We start from the raw sequence: 11,468 nt of genomic DNA, 5'->3' as shown, positions 1-11,468 counted from the left end.
AGGTGAGGAAGGGTGGAAGGTATTGTCTGAGTCTAAAACTGCATCAAGAAAGTGAAGGTTCATAAAGATTGTATCTGTGAATAAAAATCTATAGAAAGGTGACTACGTGAGCTAATGGAGTTTGGCTTCATGCTCTATTGGGCAGGACACTAAAGAGAGAAGCTAACTGTTGCCTTTATCCATTTTTTAATCTTCACTGTCCTGAATCTCTGCTTCCCTCTGCAGAAGCCTTAGGATCATGGAGACTCCTGATGCTGCCTTCGAGATCCTCATGAATGGGGTGACGAGCTGGGATGTTCCCCCAACTCCCGTGCCCTGTGAACTGCTTCTGACTGGAGAGGCTGCCTTCCCGGTGATGGTGAATGACAAAGGCCAGGTCCTCATCCCTGCCTCCTTCTATGGCCAGGGCCGCCTGGTGGTGGTGTCCCATGAAGGCTACCTGGTGGCCCCTGGGTTGGCTCCGTTCCTTGTCAATGCAGTGCGCTGGCTCTGCCTCACCCCGGGATCTCCCATTGGTGTGTACCCATCCCTGGCATCCCTCGTGAGCCTCCTTCAGAAATCTGGAGTCCAAGCACAAGTTGAGGCAGAACCAGGAGAGCCCTTGGGAGTTTTCTGCATGAACGCCTACAGTGATACCATGACTGAGAAGCTGGTCCAGTTTGTGAAGCGTGGAGGGGGTATGCTCATCGGGGGGCCAAGCCTGGTATTGGGCCAGTCAGCATGGCCGTAACCAGGTGCTGTCCAAGTTCCCTGGGAACCAGGTGACAAGTGTAGCCAGGGTGTACTTCACTGACACCTATGGGGACAAAGGCTGGTTCAAGGTCTCAAAGAAGGTGCCCAAGACCCCACTTCAGGTCAGGTGAGTGGCGTCCTTCTGATGAGGAGTCAGGCACAAGTTCAACAACAGCTGTACCCCATTTAGAAGCGTCAGACCTTTCTATGTTTGCTGTTGTTAAGTGCCATCGAGTCTGTTTTGAGTCATAAAGATCCTGTAGAGCGTTTCCAAGGAGTGACTGGTGAGTTTGACCCGTGAGTCTTGCGGTTAGCAGTCTAGTGCTGATCCTACAGCACCACTCCAAGAGCTGACATTCAGTTGGTTCCAACTCATGGTGACCCTACGTCAACAGAAAGAGAAACACTGTCCGCTCCCACACCACTTCCACAATCCATCTCATTGGCAGTCTTCCTCCTTCATGCTGACCCTCTACATAATCAACCATGATGTCCTTCTCTAGAGACTGGTCCCTCCTTATGACTTGCCCAAAGAAAGACAGAGTTCCAACATTCCTCCCTTCTTAGGAACATTCTGGTTGTACTTGTTCCAGGACCATTTGCTCTTGTTGTTCTCTTGGCAGTCCATGATATATTTCTTATTCTTCACCAGTACCATAATTCAAAGGCATCAAGTCATATGTGTTCTTGATTCACTATCCAGTCTTCACATGCACAGGAGACAATTGAAAACACCATGGCTGTCAGGCTAGCAGAGGAGAAATGTGGTTGCTAAGGGGTAGAGTTGCTACAAATTACTACTGTAGTTATAAAAGTGACTGTGCCCAAGAAAAGACAGCCTTCCTTTGATAGTCTCATGTAGGCTAGGTACCAAGTACCTTGGGAACAAGACGCTCTTCTGTCTTATTCACACTTGTGCTTCGTAGCATGTGACAGTTATTGGTGCTCCAGCTAGTTCTTGAAATAAAGAAATATCAGTTGACCCTAAGATCTTGTTTAATCAACCACGGGAAGCTCTTAGGTCAAACCTGCCTTGAAATGGGTTATGACAGAATGGAGAAAGGAGAGACGCAACACTAAGAAAGGTTTGGAAATGGGAAAATGAAAGCTGAGGGGAGAACTTTGAGACAATGAGGGCAGGGCAAAAAAGTAACTGATAGTTGTGGGAACCATAGGGCCACGACACAAAGTCCTTAGTCATTTTTTTGTCCTATTTTGAGTACTTGAGAGTGGAATTTCCCTACCTAGGACATCTGAATGCATGCGTGATCTACACTCTGTAGAAAGTGATAGCTCAAACATGGAGAAACAGACTGTGAAGTTCATGGGGGATACATATCTGTCTGGTTTGCTCACTATTGTTTCACTAGCAATGGATCCTTGATGGCATTGTGGTTAAGTGCTCAGCTGCGGACACAACAGTCAGTCAGCAGTTTGAACCTAGCAGTGTCTCTGTGAGAGAAAGATGTGATAATCTGCCTCCATAAAGATTGCACCTTGGAATCTGGGGGCGTTCTCTCCTGTCCTATGGGTCAATACGAGTCAGAATTGACTCAACAGAGATGGATTTGGATTTTGAGGGAGGTAACCCCTAAGAAGCCTGGTGGCATAGAGGTTAGGCATCCGTCTGCTAACTGTCAGATTGCCGGTACAAGCCAACCAACAACTCTGTGGGAGAATGATTCCAACCAGGGACAAAATTCCTCTTCATCTATGAATCTAGAGTACAAGTTATCTGTTTCCAAACACAGCACTGAAACGGGCACAAGGCAGGCACTTTAATGACAAATGGGAGCAATTAAAGGAAAAGTGGGGATAACTCACACCAAATAAGTTTAAAATCCAGCAGAACAATTTATATTAAGTCTCAAGGCTTGAAACTATTTCTCTGTTCTCTGAAACACTCTATGGTCCTGACCTGCAGAATCTGGGTGGTGGCCATGTACCCTACATTCTGGGTAGAGGTCCCAGAACCTTGGGCTTCAGTTCTGCCTTCCAGACCCATGGGAAAGGCAACTCTGCTCCCTGGACTTTGTGTGGTCCATCCTATTAGTCCGTCAGCGGTGGCCCTATCCCCTTGGCCTTGGCCAAGCCCCATTCTTCTACCTCCTTGGGAATGACAGCCCTGACCCCCCAGTTTTGGGCAGAGGCCTTATCATAATGGCAGTCCCACACTCCAGAACCAAGTTGGTGGAGTTGGATCTTAGGAAACTGTGTCTCCACCCTTAGAAACTCCAGAGATCATGGTTCTACCTTTTGAGACAAGCAGCTTTGCTTTCATGCTCCTTAGCTCTTCTGCTTCTGTTTCCTGGCCCCTTTGTCTCTACAAGAAGAAGGTCTAATGTCTTCTCTGCTTGAACAAGCATTACAAAACTCTTTAGTTCTACCGATAAGTGCCCGGTAGCACCCCACTCTTCCATTAAGCCTTGGCCTGAAGTTGATCAGCTCTTTTTCTGTGGGTCAGAGAACCAAATTCCTTTGACAAGTGCCCAGAGGTATCCCATCCCGACAGGAAGCTTCCCGCACAAAGGCCGTTAGCTCCCTTGCTCCCTAGGTGGGCTCCCATACCGCCTTGGGTCAGTCGCCTTGCTCTGCTGCCGCAGCTTCTCTCCAACTCCTTCGTACAGTCTCTGCCTCCTCTAGTGTTAAAGCTTTCCTTCTGAGCCCTTATCAAAATTGACTTTGAGATCCTTAATTCCACCCAGTCTTTTCTGGACAACCTAGGCTTTTGCTACCAGCAGCTGAGTGCTCCTCCAGCCTCTGCTCATTATCCAATTCCAGAACCCCTTCAACATGTTAGTTAGCTGTTAGTGCAGCACCCCACTTTCCTGCTACCGAAGTCTGTCTTAGTTATTAGGACTGCTGTCACAGTGATACCACACCTGGATGGCTGTAACAAACAAATGTGCTCTCTCACAGTCCAGAGGGCTAGATGTCTGCACTCAGACAGTCAAGTTTGGAGAAAGTTCCTGGTCTCCTTTTAGCATCTGTAGGCCCAGCCTTCCTTGGAGATCTCCGTCAATCTCCCCCTGGATCTAGGAGCCTCACAGGGCAGGGACTCCATTTCCAGCTCTTCTTTCTTGGTGATAGTAGGTCCCTCCGGTCTCTGCTCAGGTCTCTCTCCTTTTATTTCTTATAAGATAAAAAGTGTTGCAAATCACACCCCTGGGAAACTCTCTTACATCAGATCATGGTCATGATAAGATTAATGGAGTCCTGGTGTGGTGCTGTGGGTTAATGCGCCAGACTGCAAAGCCATTTGAACTGCAAGATCAACAGTTCAAGCTCAGCAGCTGCTCCTCGGAAACCCTATACAGGGTCGCTTTGGGTCGGAACTGACTTGACAGCACTTCACAACAACAACAAATGGCAGTGTAGGTTAATGCGCTGAACTGCAAAGTTGGTTTGAACTGCAAAGCTGGCAGTTCAAGCTCACCAGCCACTCCTCAGAAACACTATCCAGGGTCGCTCTGGGTCAGAACTGACTCGATGTACTTAAGGACAACAAAAACATCCCACACTTAATCGTCGTGTTGGTTTATCACATCAGATCACATCATGGGGACTCATTATACAGCTGTCACTTTGCATCTTCACGTAAATCACTGAGACATACAGCTAAGCTGACAGGTATTGGAGGGAGACATTATTCAACCCAGGACAGTCACTAGGAGTCAAAATATATCAGAAGAAAAACTCAAGTCTTCTCTACTAACTAAGAGTGATAGACAAGTGCGCCCTGTCTAAGACTGAGCACTATCAAAGGCAGAAAACTGTGGTGCCCGTAATAACAAGGCAGTCCCTTCAAGTTCCATGCTTACAGATTTTTCTGCACTTTGGAAATTTTCACTGGACAAATTTATATGCACATCTGAAGACACTGGGGCATAAGTAAAATTCTCACTGTTTTACACTATTCACAACTCATGGCCAACACTGATTTGAAGAACGTGTACAAAGCAAAAGGGAAACTAATATACCTTCTCTTTCCTCTCCTGGCTTTTCAGCCAGATGAGCTCTGGCCTGGCAGTTATGTTATGGCTTGTTCTGAACTCACTTGTCTTTCTCCAGTGAGTATGGAGAGTATCTCAGCCGGGATCAGGAACAACTTCTGGAAGGGATCTCAGAGCTGAATATCGGTGGAGGGAGACTTTGCTCACAGCTGCTGGTGCACGGGGCACTGGCCTTCCCCCTGGGGCTGGACAACCACCTGCGCTGCTTCCTCGCTGCTGCCCATGCTGGCCGTGGCCGTGTCATGTTGGCTGGCCATAAGGGCTTGCTGGAGGAACCCAACATGACCCCATTCTTGGTCAATGCTTTGAGCTGGCTGGCAGGTGGCCAAAGAGGCAAGATTGGACTGAGCCCAGAAATTCAATACCTGGGTCTTCTGCTATCAAAACATAACCTGGAGTGGGGCCATGCTAACTTACTGACCAGGGACATGAGTGTCTTCATCTGTGCGTCCATGACTGAGCAAAACCCAAACAAAGTGAAGGAATTTGTCACTGAAGGAGGGGGACTACTGATAGCTGGCCAAGCCTGGCACTGGGCCTCCATAAGCCCAGATCTTAACTGCATAGCTCATTACCCAGCCAACATGTTCCTCAACAGCTTCGGGCTAGCCATCTCAGACAAGTATATGACCTCAGCTTTCTACTCCATCCCCAGTCTGGAAATGAGGTGTTACAATGTGTGCAGGGCCCTCTGTAAACTTGAGGCCACACTGTCTGAAAAGACGGAAACCATGGAGAGGACATGGCTGGAGAACCTCCTGAGAGATATCCCCTCCTTCTTCCAAATCCCACACAAAGGGATTCCGGTCTTTGAGTCCGTGCATAGGAACATCCTGAGGGTAATCCAGAAGTCAGGCCTCCCATCCGTGACAAAGGAGAGGCCAGTCCTACAGGTCAGCCCTCAGGCTGTCCTTATCAACTTAGCCAAAAACTTGGTGCAGGCAGGGATGGACTGCTCTCAGCTGCTCTCCAGTTCCACGGACTCTGCCATGCATCCCATGGAGAACCCAGCCACCATCGTGATCAGACCAGGTACGAAAGGAGAGGAACCAGGGCAACCAGAGATGGGGTTGACTAGCTCAGCAGGAAGTCTGAGCTGTCACTCCAGGAAGGTGTCTGGGACTCCTCCATAAGCTCAGGTCTGGGATCCGAGTCCAGACCATGTGATGAGTTAGGGTGTGCACAGGGGCTGGGGGGATTCTGCTAGAAGAAGGATGATTCCAATCATTCTGGGGTTCTTGTAGAAGACAGCAATTTCTGGGTGAGCACCGGCCTCTACTTACCTGGAGGACAAGCTGCAGAAATCACCCTACAAGAGATTGATGTGCATACGGCCTGAAGGTACTATGTCCACCCCAGACAGCCAGCATCAGGCATTTCCTCAGGACTCTCCTTCCACTTGAATAGCATCTGAGCTATCTCAACAGTCCCCCACCCCAGGAGCAAAGGGAAGACCCACCCTCTCTTTACAGACCAAGAGCAGCTCAAGGAGCCCAGGTGGTCCTGAGTGGTCAACAGGTTAGGGTGTCCCTGGTACAACTGGTCAGTGGGCTATGGGGGACCCTCACAGAGTTGGTCAGAGAGGCACTGGGGGCACCCTAACAGAGCTGGTCAGGGGATGGTGAGATCCTCACAGTTAGACATAGGGGTATGGAGGAATCTTCACAGAACTAGTCAAATGGTATTAAGGGGACTCTCACATAAGCAATCAGAGAGGTCCTGGGGAGACCCTCACAGGGATAATGGGGAAACCCTCACTGAACCAGACTACTGGGGGATTATCACAGAGCTGGTCAGTGAGGTATTGAGGGACCCTAACACTTGGCCTGTGGAGTACTGGGGAGGGAACCTTACAGAACTACTCAGAGGGGTACTTGGGGGACCCTCACAAAACCGGTCAGTGGGGTAGTGGGAGGACTCTTACAAAGCTGATCAGAAGGATAATGGGAGCACTCACAGAACTCACCAGTGGGGCTTTGGGGCTCCTTACAGAGCTGGTTATAGGAGCATGGGGGACCTTGATAAAACCAGTCGTAGAGGTGAGGAGACCCTAATAGACGAGGCAGATAGCCAATGCTTTAGGATATTAGCCCTTTGCTGCCATTACTTTCTGCCCAGTAGAAGCCTTCCTGATATCTGCTCTTGCCCACCCACTCAGGTCCAGCCCCATCTTGGGGTCAACCCTCTCCCCAGACACCCATGGAGGATGCAGACCCCCTTTCCTGTTCAGGAAGCACAGGAGTTCCTCGGTTGCTGCTCTAAGCCTGCATTTGCTGGGGCTGCTTTAGCTTAAATCAAAAGAAAATCTCCCAAACACTAGAGACTGGGCTTAAATATAGAATCCTGGTTTCTTTGTTGTTATTAAGCGCTATAAGGTCAGTTCCAACTCATAGTGAGCATGTATAGGGTTTTCGAGGAGTGGCTGGTGAGCTTGAACCACTGATTTAGCAGCTTAAACCGACCTTGCAGTCTAGTGCTTCTCCTACACCATCACACCAGGACTAAACACACACATACACACGAACATGAGTAAAAAATTATCTGCACTCTGGCTGTAGAATTTTTTTAAATCAGCTTTTAGAAAAGACAAATACATCATTTTTCCACATAATCCCCTTGCTTTTCAATACACTTTGTCTATTTATCATGTCTCCTTATTAAAGGGAGCTGTGAGCCACAAATGCACCGTTGTCTTCACTTCTTCATCAGAAGTGACTCTTCATCCTTGAAGGGCTGCTTTCAGGGGGCCAAACAGGTGAAAGTCCAATGGAGCTAGATCAGGACTGTAGGGAGGATGATTGAACACTTCAAAGCAAAGTTTTTGCAGAGTGTCAACCGTGTGGGCAGAGGTGTGTGGATGTGCATTGTCACACAAGATCACAAAGTTCTTGGACAGCAGTCCTCTGCATTGAATACAAAGTTTAGGCTTCAGCTCTTCAGTGAGCATCTCATTATAGTGAGTACTGTTGATTATTGAACGTTTTTCCTGAGTTTTCCAATACTGACCCTTGAAATTCCCAGAAAACTCTAAGCACCAATTTTCCAGCTGATGGTTGACTTTTGAACTTCTCTTGGTCGGCAGCTGTGGATGTTTCTATTCCATATTCTGCCGTTTACTCTTAAACTCATAATGGTGAATCCATGTCTTGTCACCAGTAACATTTTTTTTTTTAAAGAAACTTTGACTTTCCTTCAAATTTTGGTCCCAATTTTGTTTTCAAATATCCAAACCCTTCTGTTTATGCTCTTCTGTGAGTTGTTTTGGTAACCACCTTACACAAACTTTTACAAAACCGAAGTCTGTCATGAATGATTTCATAGGCAGAGCCATGACTGATTTACCACATAATTCAGTGTCACTCATCTGCTCTACAGAATCATTTCACGTGACGCTTAATGTGTCATCAGTCGTGGACGTGGATGGGTGTTTCAATATAACCAGAGTGCAGATAACTGTTAAGTGCCATCAAGTCAGTTCTAGTTCATAGTGACCCTATATAGGGTTTCCAAGAAGCAACCGGTGAGCTTGAACTGCCAACCTTGAGGTTCAAACAGACCTTGTAGTCCAAGGCATTAACCCGCAACACACACATACCACAGACAGCCAGAGAGCTTCAGACACACACACATACAATGCAGTCCTCCCCACCACACACCTCCCCCACATGAGAATGTCCCATGAACATCCCTCCTCTGGTCACAGGTGCAGATTGGCTGCCACGTGAATAACGTAAGTCTGGTGCACACTTACTCCCGTCCCCCTGAAGTGACCTACCAGTACAACATGAACCGCACAAAGCAGTCCATCTCCTGGCTCTGGGGAGGCCTCCTCTACATCATCGTGTCCCCCAGTGGTGTCCTGCACCCAGTGCCTATCACTATCAGTGGGGCTGCGCTTGCGCCACACTTCCAGATGGGTAAGCAGGGACAGGCCTTTTTGGGGTGAGGACAGTATGGTGTGTGTATCCCCAGAAACGTAATGGGTGGAGAGAGGGAAAGGTACTTGAGGAAGACAGAGCCCACTGTCCTCAGCCTATCAGAGACGGCAGAAAAAGAGACAGCCATTCTATACTTTAGAGGTAAACAACAAAAACACTGCCATCAAGTCAATTACAATTCACAGAGACCCTTTCGTACCAGGTCGAGCTGCTCTCTAAGGTTCTGAGATTAGACTGTGTCTATAACTGAAGAGCAGACTGCCATTTTACCAGGGAGTGGCTGGTGGACTTGAACCGCCAACTTTGAGGTTAGCAGCCCAATGCTTATTTCTCTGCATCATCAAGACTCATTAGAGGGGGAAAAAAGGCTTTATTAATACCAGGGCATCCTTACCAGGGTGGGAAAGTGATGTGGGCATGTTCCAAAATCTCTGCTGTAGGTAAGACATCCCAGGAGGAGTGGAAGAGGCACATCCAGGAGAACCCGTGTCCCTGGGGGGAGCTGGCCACAGACAACATCATCCTGACCTTGCCGACCGTTAGCGTGCACACCCTGGAGAACCCTGAGCCCCTACTGAGCCTCTGGGACGAGGTGATAGAAGCCACAGCCGGCTGGGTACCCAGCCCTTCCCCTTCCGTCGTCCTGAAAGGATTGTTGTCAACGTGCAGATCTCAGAGGGTAGGGCCCCCAGAATTCTCCAGAAACCCATATTCCAAAGGAGCAGACATCTCTGAACCACAAAGCTCAGATTTTCTGGGATCAGAGGTGAAAGTATGCTGGAGAGGGAAGTACTTAGGGTCCCCAGAAGCTTGGAGGTCATGCACTTCAGGTCAATAGGGGATCACCAAAGTGTTGCAGTCTCATGGGATGGTGAGAGTGACATGGCCAACAGAAAGGTCACACACTCTCACCCCTTCTTCTTGTCTCCAGGCTGGATGCATGCTGGGTACCCCATCATGGGCCTCCTGGACTCAGTGTCACGGTACATCAGTGAGTCAAACATACGGAACAAGGGACTGTGGTCAGCCATCCATGAGCTGGGCCACAAGCAGCAGCAGTCCAGCTGGGACTTCCCTCCACACACCCCCGAAGCCACCTGCAACCTGTGGTCAGTCTATGTGCATGAAACAGTCCTGGGCATCCCGAGTGACCAGGCCCACTCTAAACTGAAGCCTAAAAGATGGGAGAAGAGGATCAAGGCACACATGGGCAATGGAGCCCCCCTGCATGACTGGAAAGTGTGGATAGCCCTGGAGACATACCGCCAGGTACTGGAAAGAACGAGGGCATGGGGCTCCAAGCCCACCATAGGGGTCCCAGGAGACTTGCAACTCTTTCAATACCCCATCCCTGGACAAGGGGGCTGGGCTGCTAGGAGACCCTTCTCCCCAGGGTCAGACAACAGTTGCATCACCTAAACAGCAAGACCAAGTTTGTAGTTCACCACAAGAATATACTATGGTGTGCCTAACATTATAGCATCTCAAGATGGCATCTTTCCACTGAGATCCTCAGTGTGCCACGTGCTGGCTCCATGACGAAACCAACACACGCAGAGCATTTCATGGCTTCTTGAATGGCTGCCCTTCAGTTTCTCACTCTGCTCCTTGGCAGAAGCCAGAGATCCTTCATAAACCCACCTTACAGCTGCAGAAACGGGAGGTTAAAGAATATAAACACTTGCCCCGTGTGTCTACAGGTGATGGGACCGGGACAGGCAGAATTCAGGTTCCAAGTCTGCACTCTTGACCCTGGCTTTGGGCACTGCAGTGTACTATCCCTGGTCATTCTTGCTGTCTGTCCATGCACCTCAGGCAACAAAATAACTTTAGACTCCTGCAGCATAGTGGTTATGAATTGGTCTACGAACCTCAAGGTTGGCAGTTCGAAACTACCAGCCATTCCGTGGGAGAAAGATAAGGATTTCTGCTCCTGTAAAGATTTACAGTCTTGGAAACCCTATACAGGGTTGCTATGAGTCAGTACCAACTCCACAGTACATAACAACAACAGCAACAGCATCCCTAAGTAAGGTATCTGTTGGAGCAGTCTCAGACAAAAACTGGATGTGGAAATTCAGTTCAAAGCCTTCTCTTCTCTTCTCTCCAGAATGCCATAGTCTCTCACCTGAACTATCCCTACAGCCTTCTAATGACGTCCCTGTCTCTAGCAATGATTACAGTGGACCCAATTTCTAGGGTGCTTCCAAATCAGATATGTTGTTGTTATTCGATGCCGTCAAGTCAGTTCCAACTCATAGCAACCGTATGCACAACAGAATTAAACACTGCCTGGTCCTGCGCCAAGCCAACTGCACAATCGTTACTACATTTGAGCCCATTTGTGCTGTCACTGTGCCATCCCATCTCATCGGGGTGGGGGGGGTCTCCCTCTATTTTGCTGATGCTCCACTTTACCAAGCATGATGTCCTGCTCCAGGGATGTGTCCCTTCTAATATAGCACAAGTATGAGAGATGAAGTCTGGCCATCTTGGCTTCTAAGGAGCATCTGGTTGTCCCTTTTCCAACACAGATTTGTTTGTTTTTCTGGCAGTCCGTGATACTTTTAATATTCTTCTCAAACACCATAGCTCAAATGCATGAATTCTTTTTTCTTTTTTTTTTAATTTAAGGTTTTTATTGTGGATTGAGTGAAAGTTTACAGGGCACATCATCAGTTTCACATTCAACCATTCATATAACTTGTTTCATTACATTGATTATAATCCCCTCCATATGCCATCAGTGAAAAGTACTTCTCTTTATCCACTTTAGCTTTTTTTA

At 48.3% G+C, this 11,468-nt stretch overlaps 1 pseudogene; it reads left to right on the top strand.

The window, feature by feature from the left end:
• The first annotated feature begins 238 nt into the window (after window positions 1-238).
• LOC102820109 overlaps window positions 239-11,468 on the top strand; it is a 59,530-nt pseudogene continuing 48,300 nt past the window's right edge.

This window comes from Chrysochloris asiatica, unplaced genomic scaffold (genome assembly GCF_000296735.1).
Source record: "Chrysochloris asiatica unplaced genomic scaffold, ChrAsi1.0 scaffold00041, whole genome shotgun sequence".
NCBI lineage: Eukaryota > Metazoa > Chordata > Mammalia > Afrosoricida > Chrysochloridae > Chrysochloris > Chrysochloris asiatica.
The sequence above is the reverse complement of the archived record's forward strand: the minus strand, read 5'-3'. Positions and strand labels throughout refer to the sequence as shown.